At 47.5% G+C, this 21,344-nt stretch overlaps 1 protein-coding gene across 1 annotated transcript in view; it reads right to left on the bottom strand.

Annotated features, from left to right (window-relative positions):
* The window catches only part of RAC1 (Rac family small GTPase 1), a 396,460-nt gene that overhangs the window by 42,808 nt on the left and 332,308 nt on the right, over positions 1-21,344 (bottom strand). The window lies entirely within an intron of this gene.

Genomic DNA, 21,344 nt, shown 5'->3' with positions numbered 1-21,344 from the left:
CATTTTTTTTTTTTAGAAACTGATGTTTATTTTACGTCAACCTTATTTCCACGTTGCTTAAGAGCCCATGCAAGAACACCTTAAGGCCATTCAGTGGTTGCTGCTACCCATTCAGTGGCCTGAGCAGTGGGAGCTGCAAACCAGTCTTCCGTGGCAGTCTGACTGCTCCAGTCTTCAGTAGGGAACTGCTGGATAGGCACAGAGGGCACCTGCACACCATCAGACCAGTTGCAACCTCAGGCTGAGTAGCAGTGAATTTAGGAGCTGGAGCAGTCCATTCACCCTGAAATTCCTCTTTGGTCACAGCCTTTTCAGCAGCAGACAGCTTTTTATTTTATTTTTATTTTTTAATTTTTTTGAGATAGAGTCTCGCTCTGTCGCCCAGGCTGGAGTGCAGTGGCCGGATCTCAGCTCACTGCAAGCTCCGCCTCCTGGGTTCAAGAGATCCTCCTGCCTCAGCCTCCCGTGTAGCTGGGAGTACAGACACGCACCACCATACCTGGCTAATTTTATTTTGTATTTTTTTTTTTTTTTTTTTTTTTTTTTTTTTTTTTTTTTTGAGACGGAGTCTCGCTCTGTAGCCCAGGCTGGAGTGCAGTGGCGCGATCTCGGCTCACTGCAAGCTCCGCCTCCTGGGTTTACGCCATTCTCCTGCCTCAGCCTCCTGAGTAGCTGGGACTACAGGCGCCCACAACCGCGCCCGGCTAATTTTTTGTATTTTTAGTAGAGACGGGGTTTCACCGTGGTCTCGATCTCCTGACCTTGTGATCCGCCCGCCTCGGCCTCCCAAAGTGCTGGGATTACAGGCGTGAGCCACCGCCCGGCCTTATTTTGTATTTTTAATAGAGATGGAGTTTCACCATGTTGGCCAGGTTGATCTCGAACTCCTGACCTCGTGATCCACCTACCTCGGTCTCCAAAAGTGCTGAGATTACTGTTCTTTTTCAACATCTTCAGGATCTCTATAGAAATAGAGATCACGGGCTGGGCACGGTGGCTCGCGCCTGTAATCCCAGCACTTTGGGAGGCCGAGGCGGGCGGATCACGAAGTCAGGAGATCGAGACCATCCTGGCTAACACAGTGAAACCCCGTCTCCACTAAAAATACAAAAAATTAGCCGGGTGTGGTGGCAGGTGCCTGTAGTCCCAGCTACTCGGGAGGCTGAGGCAGGAGAATCGCTTGAACCCAGGAGGCGGAGGTTGCAGTGAGCTGAGATCGCGCCATTGCACTCCAGCCAGGGTGACAGGGTGAGACTCTATCTGGAGAAAAAAAGAAAAGAAGTAGAGATCAGGCATGACCTCCCGCGGGTGTTCACGGGAAATGGTGCCACAGATGAGCGGAACTTCCTGGGCCGGCATCCACCACTTCAAACCCACTGAGTGAGCTCCTTTGTTGTTGCTTGGGACGGCAATGTCCACATAGTGCAGAGGACAATCTGTGTGACACAGAGCAAGGTAGGTAGGTCAACATAAGATGCCTCTGTGAGAGGGTGTTGGTCAACCCTGGGGTCAGTAACCACAAGAAGCTGTGGCTCCTGAAAGGCTTCCTGGATATGGATAGTGAAGGTTCCAGAAGTGAAGTGGCCAGAGATTGGAATGGCTCCAGCGGCAGCAGCAAACGTCAGCACGGCCCTCTGGCCAGTATTCCTGGAGGATGTGACGCTGACATCAGTAAGGTTTTCAATGGCAACAATGGCACAAGCTGCCAGCAGAAGCTTCTCCCAGGTCCTCTTCAGATTTAGGATGTAGATGCCATCACTTTTCCTTTTATAGATGTACTGTTCCATGTGGAAGTCAAGATTGGTGCTACCTAAGTGGGTTCCCGCTGCAAGGAACGTAAGGACATCCTCCTCCTTAATTTGCAGGACATCAAGGGCTCTGGACATTGTGAAAGTTTCTCTTTAAGTTACGATGATAATCCAGAACAACACCAGAGAGACCTCTCTGTGGGTAGCACGGAAAGGCCAGAATGCATATTATTAATTAACATTCAATTTTTTTTTTTTTTTTTTATTTTTTTTTAGACGGTGTCTCGCTCTGTCGCCCAGGCTGGAGTGCAGTGGTGCGATCTTGGCTCCCTCAAGCTCCGCCTCCTGGGTTCATTCTCCTGCCTCAGCCTGCCGAGTAACTGGGACTGCAGGCGCCCGCCACCACGCCTGACTAATTTTTTGTATTTTTGGTAGAGACAGGGTTTTACCATGTTAGCCAGGATGGTCTCGATCTCCTGACCTCGTGATCCGCCCGCCTCGGCCTCCCAAAGTGCTGAGATTACAGTCGTGAACCACTGTGCCCAGCCAATTAAGGTTCAATATTTGTTTATAGTTCCTTCTCTTATTTATTTATTTAGAGACAAGGTCTCACTCTATCACCCAGGCTGGAATGCAGTGGCAAGATCTTGGATCACTGCAGTTAACCTCCCGGGCTCAAGCGGTGGAGTCCCAAATAGCTGCGACTACAGGTGCACGCCACCACCCCTGGCTAATTCTTGTAGTATGTTAATATAATTTATCATCTTTCTTTTTTTTTTTTTTTTTTTTTTTTTTTTTTTTTTTTTTTTGAGACGGAGTCTTGCTCTGTGCCCCAGGCTGGAGTGCAGTGGCGCGATCTCGGCTCACTGCAAGCTCCGCCCCCCGGGGTTCACGCCATTCTCCTGCCTCAGCCTCCCGAGTAGCTGGGACTACAGGCGCCTGCCACCTCGCCCGGCTAATTTTCTTGTATTTTTAGTAGAGACGGGGTTTCACCGTGTTAGCCAGGATGGTCTCGATCTCCTGACCTCGTGATCCGCCCGTCTCGGCCTCCCAAAGTGCTAGGATTACAGGCTTGAGCCACCGCGCCCGGCCTATCATCTTTCTTTTTATCTTCTGCTTTTTTTTTTTTTTTTTTTTTTTTTGAGTCTCACTCTGTCACCCAGGCTGGATTGCAGTGGTGGAACAATCATAGCTCACTGTAGCCTCAACCTCCTGGGCTCAACAGATCCTCCTGCCTCAGCCTCCTGTGTAGCTGGGAACACAGGCATGTGCCGTCACACCCAGCTAACTTTTTTGTAGAGACGGGGCCTTGCTATGTTGCCCAGGCTGGTCTCGAACTCTTGGACTCAAGTGATCCTCTGGCCTTGGCCTTTCAAAAAGTACTGGGATTACAGGTGTGAGCCACTGTGCCCACCCTAATTTGCCATCTTAATGAGAAGAATAAAAACCCCAAGGAAGGTTCTGGATCCCTTCGAATACAAGTGTCTGATGACCCAAAGAAAAGGACTGTTTTCTCTTAATTATGTAAACCTTGCTGACATTTTGCATTGGAAGCATGGTATAGTGGAAGGCACACTGGGATAGAAGCCCGGGAACTGCCGACTTCTGCTGCCAACCTGGCCCCAGCTTAGTCACCAATGGGCTCTGTGATGTTGCTAAGTCATTAAGCCTTTTTTTTCTCATTACTCACCTGTAGAATGAGGAGAATGAACTTTGTGTTCTCCATTCTACCAGTCCACAGGTCCACTAAGTGCCATAAAGATGTGGAGGAACAAGACAGTACATTTTTTTTTGAGATGGAGTCTCACTGTGTCACCAGGCTGGAATGCAGTGGTGTGATCTCGGCTCACTACAACCTCTACCCCCGGGTTCAAGCAATTCTCCTGCCTCAGCCTCCCAAGTAGCTGGGATTACAGGCACACGCCACCATGCCCAGCTAATTTTTGTATTTTTAGTAGAGATGGGGTTTCACCATGTTGGCCAGGATGGTCTTGATCTCTTGACCTCGTGATCCACCTGCCTCGGCCTCCTAAAGTGCTGAGATTACAGGTGTGAGCCACTGTGCCTGGCCTGATTTTTTTTTTAATTAAAGTCATTTAACTTAAATGACTTTAAATCATTTACTTTAAATGATTGTTTAACAATGTGCATATTGTTAAAACATCAGCTAGTACAGAAGAGCTCATACTTTAGACATCAAAATAAAACTTTATTTTTTGTTTGTTTTGTTTTGTTTTTGAGATGGAGTTTCACTCTTGTTGCCCAGGCTGGAGTGCAATGGCGGAGTCGTGGCAACCTCTGCCTCCTGGGTTCAAGTGATTCTCCTGCCTCAGCCTCCCAAGTAACTGAGATTACAGGCATTTTGACATCAGGTGATCCGCCCACCTCATCCTCCCAAAGTGCTGGGATTACAGGAGTAAGCCACTATGCCTGGTAATTTTTTTTTTTTTTTTTTTTTTTTTTTTTTTTGAGATGGAGCTTCACTCTTGTCACCCAGGCTAGAGTGCAATGACCCAATTTTGGCTCCCTGCAACCTCTGCCTCCCAGGTTCAAGGGATTCTCGCGTCTCAGCCTCCTGAGTAGCTGGGGTTACAGGCGCCTGTCACCATGCCTGGCTAATTTTTGTATTTTCAGTAGAGACAGGGTTTCATCGTGTTGCCCAGGCTGGTCTTGAACTCCCAACCTCAACTGATCCACCAGTCTCTGCCTCCCAAAGTGCTGGGATTACAGGCGTGAGCCACTCACCCAGCCTGTTATTTGTTTTCTTTTATAATTAAAGTCATTTAGTTTAAATGACTTTAAACCATTTACTTTAAATAATTGTTTAACACAGTGCACATTTTTAAAACCTCAGCTAGCACAGAAGAACTCATACTAAAGACCTCAAAAAAAACTGTGGAGTTTTTTTTTTTTTTTTGAGACAGGGTCTTCCTCTGTAACCCATGCTGGAGTGCAGTGGTGCAATCATAGCTCACTGCAGCCTTGAACCCCTGGGCTCAATCGATTCTCCCACCTCAGCCTCCCAAGTAGCTAGAACGACAAGCGTGCACCACTATGTCTGGCTAATAGTTTTATTTCTATTTTTATTTTATTTATTTATTTATTTAAATTTATTTGTTTATTTTTTTGAGATGGAGTCTTGTTCTGTTATCCAGGTTGGAGTGCAGTGGCGCAATCTCAGCTCACTGCAAGCTCCGCCTCGGCCTCCGGAGTAGCTGGGACTACAGGTGCCTGCCACCACGCCTGGCTAATTTTTTGTATTTTTAGTAGAGATGGGGTTTCACCGTGTTAGCCAGGATGGTCTTGATCTCCTGACCTCGTGACCCACCCGCCTTGGCCTCCCAAATTGCTGGGATTATAGGCGTCAGCCACTGCGCCTGGCCTATTTATTTATTTATTTATTTATTTATTTTTAAATTTTATTTATTTATTTTTTTTGAAACAGAGCCTCGCTCTGTAGCCCAGGCTGGAGTGCAGTGGCACAATCTCGGCTCACTGCAAGCTCCGCCTCCTGGGTTCACGCCATTCTCCTGCCTCAGCCTCCTGAGTAGCTGGGACTACAGGCGCCTGCCACCACACCTAGCTAATTTTTTGTATTTTTAGTAGAGACGAGGTTTCACTGTGTTAGCCAGGATGGTCTCGATCTCCTGACTCTCGTGATCCACCCACCTCGGCCTCCCCAAGTGCTGGGATTACAGGTGTGAGCCACTGCACCCGGCCTATTTATTTTTTTAGGTGGAGTTTCACTTTTGTTGCCCAAGCTGGAGTGGAATGGCGTTATCTCAGCTCACTGCAACCTCTGCCTTCCGGGTTCAAGCAATTCTCATGCCTCAGCCTCCCGAGTAGCGGGGATTACAGGCACGCACCACCATGCCCAGATCATGTTTTGTATTTTTAGTAGAAACGGGGTTTCACCATGTTAGCCAGGCCGGTCTTGAACTCCTGACCTCAAGTGATCCACCTGTCTCGACCTCCCAAAGTGCTGGGATTACAGGTGTGAGCCACCGTGCCCGGCCAATATTTTTATTTTTTGTAGATACAGGGTCTCACTATATTGCCCAGGCTGTACTCAAATTCCTGGCCTCATTGATCCTCCAGTGTTGGCCTCCCAACGTGTTGGCACTACAGGTGTGAGCCACAGAGATTTACCAATGATTTGGTAATAAATAAAACATTTTCCAACAGCCCAACACAGTGGCTCACGCCTGTTATCCCAGTACTTTTGGAGGCCAACTCTGGAGGATCAGTTGAGGTCAGAAGTTGAAGACCAGCCTGGGCAACATAGCAGGACCTCATTTAAATACCCTAAATTTAAAACTTAGCCATCTGTAGCGGCATGCGCCTGTAGTCCCAGCTACTTGGGAGACTGAGGAGGGAGGATCACTCGAGCCCAGGACGTTGAGGCTGCAGTGAGCTATGATTGCACTACTGCACTCCAGCCTGGGGGACAGAGTGAGATCCTGTCTAAAAAAAAAAAAAAAAAAAAGAAGAGGCCAGGCGCGGTGGCTCAAGCCTGTAATCCCAGCACTTTGGGAGGCCGAGGCGGGTGGATCACGAGGTCAGGAGATCAAGACTATCCTGGCTAACATGGTAAAACCCATCTCTACTAAAAATACAAAAAACTAGCCGGGCGTGGTGGCGGGCGCCTGTAGTCCCAGCTACTTGGGAGGCTGAGGCAGGAGAATGGCGTGAACCCGGGAGGCGGAGCTTGCAGTGAGCCGAGATCACGCCACTGCACTCCAGCCTGGGAGACACAGGGAGACTCCATCTCAAAAAAAAAAAAAAAAAAAAAAAAAAAGCAGAAAAAAAAACCTTGCTTATATTCTTATTGCCTGATCAATTGTTTCTTTTCTTCTTCTTTTTCCTCACCCTGTCTTATCAGCTGATTGTTTGATCAATTGTACACATTATCTCTTGTCTTTCGGCTGTGATACATGAGAATTTAGCTCACTGATACCAGCGGTCCCCCCGTTGTGGTATATCTCACTGTTTTAGTTCTCCTCTTGGTTACCACTGAAAATAACATGCGAGTCCTGTCTTCTTAGCCCCGCCCACTATTTCCTGGATCCTCTTGTGTAAGATGAGGATAACTCCACAGGTCCAGCTGGGCCAGCAGGGCCTGCGCCTGTGCCATCAGACAGCAAGCAATGCAGAGTTCATCAAGTTTGTGCTCTTAGGCCAGGTGCAGTGGCTCACGCTTGTAATCCCAACACTTTTGGAGGCCTAGGTGGGTGGATCACTTGAGGTCAGGAGTTCAAGGCCAGCCTGGCCAACATGGTGAAAACTCATCTCTACTAAAAATTAAAAATTAGCTGGGTGTGGTGGTGCATGCCTATAATCCTAGCTACTCAGGAGGCTGAGGCAGGAGAATTGCTTGAACTCAGGAGGCAGAAGTTGCAATAAGCCAAGATCATGCCACTGCACCCCAGCCTGGGCAACAGAGCAAAACTCCGTCTCAAAAAAAAAAAAAAAAAAAAAAGAAGAGCCAGGCGCGGTGGCTCAAGCCTGTAATCCCAGCACTTTGGGAGGCCGAGACGGGCGGATCACGAGGTCAGAAGATCGAGACCATCCTGGCTAACACGGTGAAACCCCGTCTCTACTAAAAAATACAAAAAACTAGCCGGGCGAGGTGGCGGGCGCCTGTAGTCCCAGCTACTCGGGAGGCTGAGGCAGGAGAATGGTGTGAACCCGGGAGGCGGAGCTTGCAGTGAGCTGAGATCCGGCCACTGCACTCCAGCCTGGGCGACAGAGCGAGACTCCGTCTCAAAAAAAAAAAAAAACAAACAAACAAAAAAAAAAAGAAGAAGAAGAATACTAGGTAGCTCACAGAATCAAAGAAAAAACAAAGGAAAGGTTGAGTAACCAGAACTCAGAAAAGAGAGAATATTCAGGGTCACTTGGGGACCCTCAAGGATTTTATTTTGGGTGCATTGACATCACCTTCCTCAGGACCATCTTTTAGGTCTAGGCAAAGCTGAAAGCTGTATTTCTTCTGTATTCCTGTACTTGTTAATACAATACATAATGAATATTTCAGGAGAAATACAGCTTTTGTTAATAACAATCTGTTAATAATCTGGCCAGGTACAGTGGCTCATGCTTGTAATCCCAGCACTTTGGGAGGCTGAGGCGGGTGGATCACCTAAGGTTAGGAGTTCAAGATCAGCCTGACCAATATGGTGAAACACTGTCTCTACTAAAAATATAAAAAATCAGCTGGGCGTGGTGGTAGTCTCCTGTAATCCCAGCTATTCAGGAGGCTGAGGCAGAAGAATCGCTTGAACCCGGGAGGTGAAGGTTGCAGTGAGCCAAGATCATGCCATTGTACTCCAGCCTGGGCAACAAGAGTGAAACTCCATCTCAAAATAATATAATAATAATAGTAATAATAATAATAATCTGCCTAGGGGTCCCTGTGCCAGTCCACCCAGGTTTTCATTCCTGATGACTCAAGAGGAGTCTTGGTTGGTTGTATTTGCTCACCTCCCCACCTGCTGGGGAAAAGAGAAGGACCTAGTGACTCACTGTCCACCAAAACCATATGGAATACGGTAGAGGAAGTCCCCCCAAGAGAATGGGAAGCTGTGGCTGTACAGGCAGAAACAAGAGATAACCACTGTATTTATGAGTACTAGGTTCAGTGCACTTGACAGAGACCTACAGTGGTAATAGTTTAAACAAAATTAAAGTTTGTTTTTTTCTCGCAGGTAAAAATCTAGAGGTAAGTAATCCAGGCTGGTACATAGCTCTTCTCCATGAAGCCTGGTGCCCCAACCCCTTCCTCACGGGCCAAGATGGAGCTCTAGTCAGTACTTCTAAGTCCCAAGCACAGGATGGAGAAACAGAGATAGAAGAGGACAAAGAGGCTGGGCACGGTGGCTCACGCTTATAATCCCAGCACTTTGGGAGGCCGAGGCGGGAGGATCACAAGGTCAGGAGATGGAGACCATCTTGGCCAACATGGTGAAACCCCATCTATACTAAAAATGTAAGAAATTAGCCAGGTGTAGTGGTGCATGCCTGTAGTCCCAGCTACTTGGGAGGCTGAGGCAGGGGAATCGCTTGAACCTAGGAGACGGAGACTGCAGTCAGCCAAGATCCTACCACCACACTTCAGCCTGGCGACAGAGCGAGACTCCATCTCAAAAAAAAAAAGGGGGGACAAAGAGAGAGTGCTAAGTGTTTCTTCCGGATGATTCTAGGAAGCCATTGTACTTCTTCTTACATCCCATTGGCCAGACATAGTCACATGACCGTTCCAAGCTGTAGTGCAGGCTGGGAAACAGAGGCTCTGCTAAAAATTCTACTACCACTAAAGAAGAGAAGAGTGGGTCTTAGAAGACAATGGTCAGGTCCTGCCATATCCACCATGTACATCTGGTGGATCTCACGACTCACATGCATATATCTGCCAATTTAATATTTTTAAATGCTCCTACCCCACCATAATTTAATCATTCTAATGTCACACAAAACCAATAACACACCTGCTCCTCAAAAGAGACAACTAGAGTCACACACAGGGACTGTAATAGCTCCAAGTCCAGGACCTCTAGGAAACATCCCTCTTTCTTCAATCTCACCTCAATATTTTGCAATCTGTGGACTAAACAGAAGTCTTTTTTTTTTTTTTTTTTTTTTTTTTTTTTTTTAATACAGAGTCTTGCTCTGTCACCCAGGCTGGAGTGCAGTGGCTCAATCTCTGCTCAATGCAACCTCTGCCTCCCGGGTTCAAGCAAGTCACCTGTCTCAGCCTACTGAGTAGTTGGGATTACAGGCGTGTGCCACCACACCCAGCTAATTTTTTGTATTTTTAGTAGGTTTTACCATGTTGGCCAGGCTTGTCTTGAGCTCCTGACTGCAGGTAATCCACCCACCCCGACCTCCCAAAGTGCTGGAATTACAGTCTTGAGCCATCACTCCTGGCCCCAAATAGAAGTTTAATCAGCACCTGCTCACCCTGTATATGATAATGAGAAAAGAGACAGAAAATCTTCCTACATTTATTTTTAATTTTCATAATTTTTATTACAGATGGGGTCTTGTCATGTTGCCCAGGCCGGTCTCAAACTCCTGTTCTCAAGTACCCCTTCCACCTCAGCCTCCCAAAGTACTGGGACTACAGGTGTGAGTGACTGCACCCAGTTTAGAAACATTTTTAAATAATAGTATGACCCAGGCCAGGCATGGTGGCTCACGCCTGTAACCCAGCACTTTGGGAGGCCGAGGCAGGCGGATCACGAGGTTAGGAGATCAAGACCATCCTGGCTAACATGGTGAAACCTTGTCTCTACTAAAAATACAAAAAAATTAGCCAGGAGTGGTGGTGGGCGCCTGTAGTCCCAGCTACTCGGGAGGCTGAGGCAGGAGAATGGCGTGAACCCAGGAGGTGGAGTTTGCAGTGAGCCGAGATCGCGTGACTGCACTCCAGCCTGGGTGACCGGGTGAGACTCTGTTTTCAAATATATACAAAAATGGACAGAATAGTAGTGAATCTCCATGTGTATGTCATCTGATTTAACAACTACCAGTTTATGGGTAATCTTGGGTCATCTATACCCACTCTCTTACATTGTCATTATTTGGAAGTAAGTTCCATATATCATACAGAAAATCTGTAAATTTTTTTTTTTTTTTTTTGAGACGGAGTCTCGCTCTGTTGCCCAGGCTGGAGTGCAGTGGCCGGATCTCAGCTCACTGCAAGCTCCGCCTCCCGGGTTCACGCCATTCTCCTGCCTCAGCCTCCCGAGTAGATGGGACTACAGGCGCCCGCCGCCTCGCCCGGCTAGTTTTTTGTATTTTTTAGTAGAGACGGGGTTTCACCGTGTTAGCCAGGATGGTCTCGATCTCCTGACTTCGTGATCCGCCCGTCTCGGCCTCCCAAAGTGCTGGGATTACAGGCTTGAGCCACCGCGCCCGGCAAATATTTCAATATGTATTTCTTTTTTGAGATGGAGTCTCGCCTTGTCGCCAGGCTGGAGTGCAGTGGCGCTATCTCCGCTCACTGCAACCTCCGCCTCCCAGGTTCAAGCGATTCTCCTGCCTCAGCCTCCCGAGTACTGGGACTGCAGGCACGTGCCACCACATCCAGCTAATTTTTGTATTTTTAGTAGAGACAGGGTTTCACCATGTTGGCCAGGATGGTCTCGATCTCCTGACCTCATGATTTGCCAGCCTTGGCCTCCTAAAGTGCTGGGATTACAGGCGTGAGCTACTGCGCCCGACTTCAGTATGTATTTCTAAAAGAGAAGCTCTTTTTACAAACTTAACTGTAATTCCATTATTGCATAAAAAAAAAAAAAAAAAATTCCAGGCCAAGCACGGTGGCTCATGCCTGTAATCCCAGCACTCTGGGAGGCTGAGGTGGGCAGATCACGAGGTCAGGAGATTGAGACCATCCTGGACAAATGGTGAAACCCCGTTTCTATTAAAAATACAAAAATTAGCTGGACATGGTGGCATGTGCCTGTGATCCCAGCTACTCAGGAGGCTGAGGCAGGAGAACTGCTTGAACCCAGGAGGCAGAGGTTGCAGTGAGCCAAAATCGTGCCACTGCCCTCCAGCCTGGCGACAGAGCGAGACTTCGTTTCAAAAAAAAAAAAAAAAAAAATTCTGTAAAATCATCAAATTCCAATTTTTGCCAATTCCCCTCTCTGTTTTTATTCACAGTTGAGTTTCTTTTGTTTTGTTTTGAGACAGGATCTTGCTCTGTCACCCAGGCTGGAATGCAAAGGCACGATCTCAGCTCACTGCAACCTCTGCCTCCCGGGTTCAAGTGATTCTCCTGCCTCAGCCTCCTGAGTAGATAGGATTACAGGTGCCCCCCACCAGGCCCAGCTAATTTTTGCATTTTTAGTAGAGACGGGGTTTCACCATGTTGGCCAGGCTTGTCTCAAACTCCTGACCTCAGGTGATCCACCTACCTTGGTCTCCTAAATTGCTGGGATTATAGGCATGAGCCATCAAGTCCAGCCTAATTTTTTTTTCTTTTTGGTAGAGACGGGGTTTTGCCACGTAGTCTAGGCTGATCTCAAACTCCTGGGGTAAGTTGATCCTCCCACTTCAGCCTCCCAAAGTGCTGGGATTATAGGTGTGAGCCACCACACCCAGTCTACAGTTAACTTTTTTGAAATAAAGTCCATATGATGGACTTGGCAGATACATTTCTCAAGCCTTTCTCTCTTTTTCAAATTACATCTCAAGTCTTTTTCAATTCATGGGTTCCCTTCCACTGTTCCTCTTCCTTTTTTTTTTGTTTTTTTTTTGTTTTTTTGAGACAGAGTCTCACTCTGTCGCCCAGGCTGGAGTGCAGTGGCGCCATCTCGGCTCACTGCAAGCTCCGCCTCCCGGGTTCACGCCATTCTCTTGCCTTAGCCTCCGGACTAGCTGGGATTACAGGCACCTGCCACCACGCCCGGCTAATTTTTGTATTTTTAGTAGAGACGGGGTTCCAGCATGTTGGCCAGGCTGGTCTCGAACTGCTGACCTCGTGATCTGCCCACCTCGGCCTCCCAAAGTGCTGGGATTACAGGCGTGAACCACCGTACCCAGCCAGTCCTAGTATTTTGAAAGGCCGAGGTGGGAGGATTACTTGAGCCCAGGAGTTCAGCAACATAGCAAGACCCTATGTCTACCAAAAAATTTTAAACATTAACCAGGCGTGGTGGTGTGCATCTGTGGTCCCAACTACTTGGGAGGCTGAGAGGAGAGGATCACTTGAGCCCAGAAAGTGGAGGTTGCAGTGAGCTGTGATTGTCACTGCACTTCAGCCTGGGTGAAAGAGCACTACTCTTTCTCAAAAAAAGAAAGAGGGAGGGAGGGAGGGAGTGAGAAAGGAAGGAAGGGAGGGAGGGAAGGAAGGAAGGAGAAAGAAAAATGTATTCTTCATCCTGGCTGACACGATGAAACCCCGTCTCTACTAAAAAATACAAAAACTTAGCCGGGCGAGGTGGCGGGCGCCTGTAGTCCCAGCTACTCGGGAGGCTGAGGCGGGAGAATGGCGTAAATCCGGGAGGCGGAGCTTGCAGTGAGCTGAGATCTGGCCACTACACTCCAGCCTGGGCGACAGAGCGAGACTCCGTCTCAAAAAAAAAAAAAAAAAAAAAAAAAAGAAAAATGTGTTCTTTTTTTTTTTTTTTTTTTTTGAGATGGAGTCTCGCTCTGTCGCCCAGGCTGGAGTGCAGAGTCGCGATCTCGGCTCACTGCAAGCTCTGCCTCCCGGGTTCACGCCATTCTGCCTCAGCCTCTGGAATAGCTGGGACTACAGACGCCCGCCACCACACCTGGCTAATTTTTTTGTATTTTTAGTAGAGACAGGGTTTCACCGTGTTAGCCAGGATGGTCTCGATCTCCTGATCTCGTGATCTGCCCATCTTGGCCTCCCAAAGTGCTAGGATTACAGGCGTGAGCCACTGCACCTGGCGGCTAATTTTTTTTTTTTTTAGTAGAAACAGGGTTTCACCTTGTTAGCCAGGATGTTCTTGATTTCCTGACCTTGCAATCCATCCGCCTTGGCCTCCCAAAGTGCTGGGATTACAGGCATGAGCCACCACGTCCAGCCAGAAAAATATATTCTTGTTAACTACTCACTTACCTTGAAGTCCAGCTCCCAGTTCATACAGGTAGAACAGAATATAATTGCTTCATCCTTTCCTTTTATTTACTAGTTTACAAAAATGCGTGTCTCTCCAAGCATTTTCCAAAGGTTTCCCATGAGATTGTTTTTGTTTTGTGTAATTGAGTACTGCATTGGGTTGAATAGTGTTCTCGAAAAATTCATATCCACCCAGTACCTCAGAATGTGGCCTTATTTGGAAATAGAGTCTGCAGAGGTAACTGACTATGATGAGGTCACTCTGGAGTAGGGAGAGCCCTAAATCCAAGGCTGATTTTCACAAGAAGAGGAGAGTTGGGGTGTGGCAGCTCATGCCTGTAATCTTAACATCAAGGCAGGAGAATTGCTTGAGGTCAGGAGATTGAGACCAGCCTGTGCAACATGGTGAGACCCCATCTCTACAAAAAATAAAATAAAAAGTTACCTGAGGCCCAGCGCAGTGGCTTATGCCTGTAATCCCAGCACTTTGGGAGGCTGAGGCAGGTGGATCACCTGAGGTCAGGAGTTCAACATCAGCCTGGCCAACATGGTGAAACCCTGTCTCTACTAATAATACAAAAATTAGCCGGGCGGGGTGGTTCACGCCTGTAATCCCAGCTACTCTGAAGGCTGAGGCAGGCGAATTGCTTGCCAAGGTTGTAGTGAGCCGAGATCACGCTACTGCACTCCAGCCTGGAAAACAGAACAAGACCCCGTCTCAAAAATAAATAAATAAAAATTAAAATTAAAAAACCACAATTAGCCAGGTGTGGTAGCATGCACCTGTGATGTGGTCCCAGCCATTCAGGAGGCTGAGGTGGAAGGACTGCTTGAACCTGGGAGGTCCAGGCTGTAGTGAGCTATGATAATGCCACGGTACTCCAGCCTAGGCCACAGAGTGAGACCCTGTCTCAAGGAAAAATTAAAAAATAAATAAATAAACAGGGCCGGGCACAGTGGCTCACGCCTGTAATGCCAGCACTTTGGGAGGTGGCATTACTTGAGGTGGGTGGATTACCTGAGGTCAGGAGTTCGAGATCAGTCTGGCCAACATGGTGAAACCACATCTCTACCAAAAATACAAAATTAGCTGGGCGTGGTGGCAAGTGCCTGCAATCCCAGCTACTCGGGAGGCTGAGGCAGGAGAATCACTTGAACCTGGGAGGTGGAGGTTACAGTGAGCCAAGATGGCGCCACTGCACTCCAGCCTAGGTGACAGAGTGAGACTCCATCTCAAAAAAAAAAACAAATTAGCTGGGCGTGGTGGCTCTCGCCTGTAATCCCAGCACTTTGGGAGGCCCAGGAGGGCGGATCACCTGAGGTCAGAAGTTTGAGACCAGCCTGACCAATATGATGAAACCCCGTCTCTAGTAAAAATATAAAAATTAGCCGGGCATGGTGGCATGGGCCTGTAATCCCAGCTACTTCGGAGGCTGTGACAGGAGAATCGCTTGAACCCAGGAGAAGGAAGTTGCAGTGAACTGAAATCAGGCCATTGCACTCTAGCCTGGGCAACAAGAGCGAAACTGTCTGAAAAAAAAAAAAAAAATTACAGTTTTAATGTTTCTTCAAATAGTTCCTCTTTTTGTGTGGTTATATCACTAACTAGATATACAGATTTTATTTGTTTTATTTTGCTTTCAGTTTTTATGTATTTTTTAGAAATTTAGTTTTGTTTTACAACTGTGGAAAATATTTACATGGTTCCAAAGTCAAATTCTAAAAACCAAGATATATGCTGGGAAGTATACTTTTTTTTTTTTTTTTTTTGAGACAGTCTTGCTCTGTCACCTAGGCTGGAGTGCAGTGGCATGATCTCAACTCACTGCAACCTCCATCTCCCGGGTTCAAGCAATTCTCGTGCCTCAGCCTCCCAAGTAGCTGGGATTACAGACGCGTACCACTATGCCTGCCTAATTTTTGTAATTTTGGTTGAGACAGGATTTTGCCATGTTGGCCAGGCTGGTCTCCATCTCCTGACCCCAAGTGATCTACCCGCCTCATCCTCCCAAAGTGCTGGGATTATAGGCATAAGCCACCGCGCCGGCCAAACCACTTTAAAATAAATTTATGGTGTACCCTTTCATTTACCTTTCATTACCTTTCATTTCAAATAAAAACACGTATGTGCTTGTGTATATTTGCATATATGTATAGTATATAACATTTATATATGTATATGTGTTTGTGTACATCTATATATGCATGTGAATATCCTTCACTTTCTTTTTTTTTTTTTTTTTGAGGTGGGGGTCTCACTCTGTCACCCAGGCTGGAGTGCAGTGGCATGATCTTGGCTCATTACAACCTCCACCTCCTGGGCTCAAGCAATCCTCCCACGTCAGCTTCCCAAACAGCTGGGACTACAGGCGTGTGCCACCACATCTGGCTAATTTTTGTATTTTTTTGTAGAGATAGTATTTCACTATATTGTCCAGGGTGGTCTCAAACCACCAGGCTCAAGTGATCCTACTGCCTTGGCCTCTCAAAGTGCTGAGATTACAAGTGTGAACCACCATACCTGGCTCCCTCCCTCCCTCCTTTCTTTCCTTTCCTTCCTTTTCTTCCCTTCCCTTTCCTTTCTTCCCTCCCTCCCTCCCTCCTTCCTCCTTTTTTTTTTTTTTTTTTTTTTGGAGACGGAGTCTCCTCTGTCGCCCAGGCTGGAGTGCAGTGGCCGGATCTCAGCTCACTGCAAGCTCCGCCTCCCGGGTTCCGGCCATTCTCCTGCCTCAGCCTCCCGAGTAGCTGGGACTACAGGCGCCTGCCACCTCGCCCGGCTAGTTTTTTGTATTTTTTTTAGTAGAGACGGGACGGGGTTTCACCGTATTAGCCAGGATGGTCTCGATCTCCTGATCTCGTGATCCGCCCGTCTCGGCCTCCCAAAGTGCTGGGATTACAGGCTTGAGCCACCGCGCCCGGCCTCTTTTCTCTCTTTTTTGATGGAGTTTCACTCTTGTTGCCCAGGCTGGAGTGCAATGACGCAATCTCAGCCACCACCACCATGCCTAGCCTAAACTTGCATTCTTCTTTTTTTTTTTTTTTTTTTTTTTGAGACGGAGTCTTGCTCTGTGCCCCAGGCTGGAGTGCAGTGGCGCGATCTCGGCTCACTGCAAGCTCCGCCCCCCCGGGTTCACGCCATTCTCCTGCCTCAGCCTCCCAAGTAGCTGGGACTACAGGCGCCTGCCACCTCGCCCGGCTAATTTTTTGTATTTTTTAGTAGAGACGGGGTTTCACCGTGTTAGCCAGGATGGTCTTGATCTCCTGACCTCGTGATCCGCCCGTCTCGGCCTCCCAAAGTGCTGGGATTACAGGCTTGAGCCACCGTAAACTTGCATTCTTCTAAGGATGCAAGGGATCTAACCATGAAAATAGCTACCATTTAGGCCAGGCGTGGCTCGCACCTGTAATCCCAGCACTTTGGGAGGTCAAGGCAGGAGGATCACTTGAGCCCAGAAGTTTGAGACCAGCCTAGGCAACCTAGCAAGGCCCCGTCTCTACAAAAACAAAAACAAACAAACAAAAAAGTCAGCTGGGTGCAGTAGTGTGCATCTATACTCTCAGCTACTTGGGAGACTGTGCTGGGAGGATCGCTTGAGCCTAAGAGGTTCAGGCTACAGTGAGCTGAGACCGTGCCACTGCACTCCAGCCTAGGCAACAGAGCCAGATCCTGTCTCAAAAAGAAATGAGGCAGGAGAGGCTCGGCATGGAGGCTCACTTCTGTAATCCCAGCACTTTGGGAGGCTGAGGTGGGCAGATCACTTGAGGTCAGGTCAGGAGTTTGATACCAGCATGGCCAACATGGTGAAACCCCAACTCTACTAAAAATACAAAAATTAGCTGGGCGTGGTGGTGGGCGCCTGTAATCCCAGCTACTCAGGAGGCTAAGGCAGGGGAATCGCTTGAACCTGGGAGGCAGAGGTTGTACTGAGCCTAGATCTCACCACAGCACTCCAGCCTGGGCAACAGAACCACACTCTTTTTTTTTTTTTTTTTTTTTTTTGAGACGGAGTCTTGCTGTGTCCCCCAGGCTGGAGTGCAGTGGCCGGATCTCAGCTCACTGCAAGCTCCGCCTCCTGGGTTTACGCCATTCTCCTGCCTCAGCCTCCCGAGTAGCTGGGACTACAGGCACCCGCCACCTCGCCCGGCTAGTTTTTTGTGTTTTTAGTAGAGACGGGGTTTCACCGTGTTAGCCAGGATGGTCTCGATCTCCTGACCTTGTGATCCGCCCGCCTCGGCCTCCCAAAGTGCTGGGATTACAGGCGTGAGCCACCGCACCCGGCCAGAACCACACTCTTGTCCCAAAAAAAAAAAAAAAAAAAAAAAAAAAAAAAAAAAAAAAAAAAAAAAAGAAGAAGAAGAAGAAGAAGGCCGGGCGCGGTGGCTCACGCCTGTAATCCCAACACTTTGGGAGGCTGAGGCGGGTGGATCCCGAGGTCAGGAGATCGAGACCATCCTGGCTAACACGGTGAAACCCTGTCTCTACTAAAAATACAAAAAAATCAGCCGAGCATGGTGGCGGACGCCTGTAGTCCCAGCTACTGGGGAGGCTGAGGCAGGAGAATGGCGTGAACCCAGAAGGCGGAGCTTGCAGTGAGCCGAGATCGTGCCACTGCACTCCAGCCTGGGTGACGGAGCGAGACTCCATCTCAAAAAACAAAACAAAACAAAAAACAAACAAACAAACAAAAAACAAGAAAAAGGAAAGAAAATAGCTACCACCACTTTCTGGGTGTCCTCTATCTGCCTGGGACTGTGCTAAATGCCGTGTATACCTGATCTCATTTACTTCTCATAAATACCCTGTAGGATGGGTGTCCTTATCCTCATTTTACAGAACCAGGTCACAGGGCACCAAGAACTTGCTAAATGTGAAACCTGGCTTCTCTGTGCTTTCCTCACCAGATCATGCTGAAAAGAAAAAAGGCTTGGCTGGGCTCAGTGGCTAATGCCTATAACCCCAGAACTTTGGGAGGCTGAGGCAGGCAGATCACTTGAGGTCAGGAGTTCGAGACCAGCCTGGCTAACCCATGGTGAAACCCTGTCTCTACTAAAAATACAAAAATTAGCGGGGTGTGGTGGTGCTTGCCTGTAATCTCAGCTACTCAAGAGGCTGAGGCAGAATTGCTTGAACCGAGGAGGCAGAGGTTGCAGTGAGCCGAGATAGCGCCATTGCACTCCAGCATGGGTGACAGAGCGAGACTCTATCTCAAAAGAAAGAAAGAAATAAAGAAAGAAAAAACTTGACTGTTTCTCTCACCTGAGACACAGTTCTCTGGAGTGCAATGGCGCGATCTTGGCTCACTCCAGTCTCTGCCTCCTAGGTTCAAATGATTCTCCTGCCTCAGCCTCTTGACTGTAATTATAGTCAGCTGTAATCCCAGCTACTCAGGTGGCTGAATCACTTGAACCCAGGAGATGGAGGTTGCAGTGAGCCAAGGTCATGCCACTGCACTCCAGCCTGGGTGACAGAGCGAGAGTCTGTCTCAAAAAAAAAAAATTATTTTTAATAATAATAATTATGGAAGGCCTCGGTCTTTCAAAGTGTTGGGATTACAGGCATGAGCCACTGTGTTTGGCTTACACTGATTTATAATTAGTTCTGTCTGTGTTTGTTTCTCAAACCATAATGAGGAAAATATATTCCCAAAGAGGCTCAATGACCCTGGGCTCAGCTGAATGCTAGTTCAGGAACCTAGGCTAATTTCCCAGCCGGCACTCTAGTTTGGAACAATTAACCTGGATATACCTAAAATATTGTTAGCTTTCCCGGGTGTCTCTTTGACCTCTCACTACATCTCATTACAACAGTCCTCTTACCTTGCCCAGTTTAGCTTTGTGGTAATTTTCCTTGCCATTGTTTACGGCAACCAAATGGCCTGTTAAAATAACTCTCTGCCTAGGTAGAAGGATGGCTTGAGGCCAGGGGTTCCAGACCAGTCTGGGCAACATAGTGAGAGCCTATCTCTACCAATAATAATAATAATAATAATAATAAGTAAATAACATAAAAATAAAAATAAATTAGCCGAGTATGTGCCAGGCACGGTTGGCTCACGTCTGTAAACCCAGCACGTTGGGAGGCTGAGGCGGGTGGATCACCTGAGGTTGGGAGTTCAAGACCAGCCTGACCAACATGGAGAAACACCGTCTCTACTAAAAATACAAAATTAGTCGGGCATGGTGGCACATGCCTGTAATCCCAGCTACTCAGCAGGCTGAGGCAGGAGAATTGCTTGAACGCAGTAGGTGGAGGTTATGGTAAGCCAAGATCGTACCATTGCACTCCAGCCTGGGCAACAAGAGTGAAACTTGTCCTCTGCCAAAAAAATAAAAAATAAAAAAAATAAAAAAAATTAGCCAAGTATGGTGGCGCATATCTGTAGTCCCAGCTATTCAGAAGGCCATGGCAGGAGAACGGCTTGAGCCAGGGAGGTTCAGGGTGCGGTGAGCTGTGATCATGCCCCTGCACTCCAGAGTGGGCAACATAGCAAGACCCCTCATCTTGAAAAAAATTTTTTAAATGCCACAATGGCATTTAGAGACAAAAAAATGAGTAACCAGAGAGGATAATATATGCATGTGTGTATGACTCTGGGGGTGTGTGTGTGTCTATACGTATACATATACCTATCTCTCTCTATATATATAATCACATATTACCTCAGCTCATCTGGTCTTTCTACATAGTTCAAATACACAGGACTAACAAATTTCCCCCAGTGAAAATCTCTACAAGCCTAAGAATAAATTTAGCTGATCTTCAAGCCTATTTACACGTTACCAGATTGATTCTGTGTTTTCTGGCAAATGTTCCATCGAAGACTCTACTCTTTAAAATGTTTAAATTATTTGCCTAAATACTGCATAAAGACATTTTCATTCTACTTTTTATCAAGAGGATAGCTTGAAAAACAATAATTCTGAAGCGTGTGCGCTGCAGTGCTCAAGGATAGCATGCAATGTGCACTGAAAGGAAAAAATAGCTTTCAAAAAAATAAAGTGAGCTTTTTAATGTCAACGATAAATGTGGCAAAATATAATGCTGCTAAAATAAGGGAAACTAAAGGTTTGTGATTTTTGTTTTTGTTTTGTTTTGAGACAGGGTCTCACTCTGTTTTCCAGACTGGAGTGCAGTGGTGTGATCATACCACACTGCATCCTCGAACTCCTGGGCTCAAGCGATCCTCCCACCTCAGCCTCCCAAGTAGCTGGGACCACAGGTGTGCACCACCATGCCCGGCTAGTTTTTTTCACTTTTTGTAGAAACAGGATTTTGCTATGTTGCCCAGGCTGGTCTTGAACTTCTGGGATCAAAGGATGGACCCGCCTTGGCCTTCCAAATGCTGGGATTACAGGTGTCGGGCACCGAAACCGGCCTATTTTATTTGATTTATTTAAAAAATGCTAATCCCTGTACTTTGGGAGGCCGAGGCGGGCGGATGACCTGAGGTCAGGAGTTTGAGACCAGCCTGGCCAACATGGTGAAACCCCCTGTCTACTAAAAATACAAAAATTAGCCAGGCGTGGTGATGTGCACCTGTAATCCCAGCTACTCGGGAGGCTGAGGCAGGAGAATTGCTTAAATCCAGGAGGCAGAGGTTGCAGTGAGCCAAGATGGCGCCACTGCACTCCATCCTGGGCAATAAGAGCAAAACTGAGTCTTAAAAAAAAAAATGCTCCTCAGCAGCATTTTTAATTCTGTTAAGAGCTACATAACATGAGATTTAGCACTGTAGGCCAGGCACCGTGCCTCATGCCTATAATCCCAGCACTTTGGGAGGCCAAGGCGGATAGATCACTTGAGGTCAGGAGTTCGAGACCAGACTGGCCAATATGGTGAAATCCCGTCTCTACTAAAAATACAAAAATTAGCCAGGCATGGTGGTGCGCGCCTGTAATCCCAGCTACTCGGGAGGCTGAGCCTGGGGAATCACTTGCACCCGGAAGGTGGAGGTTGCAGTGAGCCGAGATCGCGCCATTGCACTCCAGCCTGGGCAACAAGA

This window comes from Macaca thibetana, chromosome 3, assembly GCF_024542745.1.
Source record: "Macaca thibetana thibetana isolate TM-01 chromosome 3, ASM2454274v1, whole genome shotgun sequence".
Lineage (NCBI taxonomy): Eukaryota > Metazoa > Chordata > Mammalia > Primates > Cercopithecidae > Macaca > Macaca thibetana.
The sequence above is the reverse complement of the archived record's forward strand: the minus strand, read 5'-3'. Positions and strand labels throughout refer to the sequence as shown.